Source organism: Oryzias melastigma, unplaced genomic scaffold, assembly GCF_002922805.2.
Source record: "Oryzias melastigma strain HK-1 unplaced genomic scaffold, ASM292280v2 sc00339, whole genome shotgun sequence".
Taxonomy (NCBI): domain Eukaryota; kingdom Metazoa; phylum Chordata; class Actinopteri; order Beloniformes; family Adrianichthyidae; genus Oryzias; species Oryzias melastigma.
In genome coordinates, this window is record NW_023416937.1 from 23636 (window position 1) to 26085 (window position 2450).

The following is a 2450-nucleotide window of genomic DNA, read 5'->3' on the forward strand; positions in this document are numbered from 1 at the left end:
TGAAGTACATCAGTGTGTTTTCTTCTGATCCTCCTGAAACCACAGGAACATGAGAGAGCAGCACAGTTCTGCTTCAGCTTAGACAGCTTTTGTCACACCCTTTACTGGTGACCAGCTCGCCCCTGTTGTGTGGTCCAGCTTAAAGCTCCAGTTCTTGTTTCTGTGGACTTTGGTTTTGGAACTTCTGTTGAGAGCTTTTTGTGACAAACTCAAAGTTAATTTCTGGTAGCCTAGGGTCTCATTTTTGTTACTGTCCTTTGGAGAGGGTTTGTTTTTGTTGGTTTCTGTAAATCTAAACGTTTTGTTCGTGTGTTTTGTCCCACACCTTTCCTCCAGTGAAACTCCCTTTATTTTCCATACAGGACTTATACTCTGTGGCTTACATTGAATTAAAAGCTGCACACATCTAGAATTGACTGGTCTGGGAATCTTTATTTAATGTTACACAACTTCTCTGTTCCCTTCTGGGTTGTGATTGTAAAATACACAATCAGGTAAACACTACAAAAACACTCCTGGAGCCCGTTTCAAGAAGCAGGTAAAACTAATGTAAGAGTTCAAACCTGAGCTCAGAGTCAACTGACTCAAAATTCAAAAATTGGGTTGTGTCTGAATCCCATCACTAACCACTATATAGTGCGTTCACCATTTTCTAGTGCTCTCCGAATCTACTAATTCCTAAATCAAGTGTACTTGAAATCTCCCAGAAGTCTTTGCAAAAAACTAGCATGCATCGATGGTCACTAGATCGGCAAATAGAGTGTGGTCTATATTCGCCAATCTAGTGACCATCGATGCATGCTAGTTTGTTGCGGTCGAACAAAAAGTGTGTTTAAATACAATATTTGAATAAACCATCCACATTTTCACCATCAGAATACAGTGGAGTCATAAATACAGAGAAATGTTTGTTTTTATTTGATTTTGACTTCGTGAAATCAGTGACATCATATCCAGTGTTTAGAAAAACGAAGTTGTGAGCATCGTGTCCGAATTACCTTTAAAATCCAGGCACTATATAGTCCTGCACTATATAGTTTTTTAGGGGTTGGGGGGATTTGGACAAAGATTTAGAGTTTTTGGTTTCAGAACAGCTGAAAAGTGTTGATTCAATCAACTTGAAGTTGTTGGAACCAGAATCAGGTGTGAGCGTCGCAAACATGAAAAGCTCTGATCAATGGAGCAAAGACAGCATGATTCACCATGGCAACGGGGACAAACAGCTTTAGGGCTTTATACTTCCTGGGACAGAAATTGATGTGCTCATTCAAGCATATTGTAACGCAGAGGCTGAGACGTTTGGATTCACGTGCAGACAGTTTAATTTCACAGAGCAAGGGCAAAACGTAGTCTGCGTCAAATGGCAGGCAAAGGTCAAAATCACAGAGGCGAGGCAGGAAAACGTACAAACAAGCATGGGTCAAAAAACACAGGGACAATAACTAACTAGGAGAATTGCTCAGACTGACTGTAAACAGAATCAAGACTTCACATAGAACTGTGGCCTGGAGTGAGTTTAAATGCTGGTGAGTTTGATGATGATGATGATGAACAGCTGTGCATGGAGAAGGGTGGAGCAAAGGCTGATGGGAGTTGAAGTGAGGAAGAGAAGCTGGTTAAAACTCTGGATAGGGCTCCCTCTGGTGGTCGGCGGAGGACATGGCTGAGTGAGTCCTGACACATATGCCGACTACAAGTACATTTTCTGCAAAAAGATCAAGACAGCTGCAGCGGTAAAACATAGAGAAAATATCTGCAGAGTTCATGCGTACGTCTACATTTGAATAATTTCAATTCAAGATAAGAAGTAAAAAATGTCAGGAAGGTCATTTTGTCACTTGTTAAGTAAGGAATGGTTTCTGATCTGTCAATAAATTAACCAGTAATCTCGTTATTGCAAGAATGACCGTTTTTCGTAATTCCCACCATCACCGCATACAGAGACACACGAATATCACTGTACGCAAAAAAGAAAAGGGTAAAATGCGTATACTTGTATAGCGCTTTCTACCCTCCTTCAAAGGCCCAAAGTGCTTCACAGTCACAGACTCATTCACACACTGGTGGTGGCTCTGCTGTCAAACAGTGGCGCCAAACTTCAACCAGAGGCAATTCAGGGTTAGGTTAGATGTCTTGCCCAAGCACACTTCGGCACATGGCGAGGAAGGCGGGAATCAAATCCCCACAAGGCGGGAATCAAATCTTCACGTTTCTGTTCAGGAGTTGACCCCCCCTACCGCTGTACCACCACAGAAACACCGTAGCTGTCGGCTCTCGGGGGTGGGACACCTGGGCTGGGGGAACTTGGACCCATCGCGGAGGGGGCAGGGGTCGGCCATCGGGGGTCAGTCTGCCAACTGACCCCAACATATCCCCTTCCTCATATAAACATGCAATAGGGTGAAGGGAGGGTGTCTGTATTGCAGTGCGCTGCGGGGGGTGGACTACCT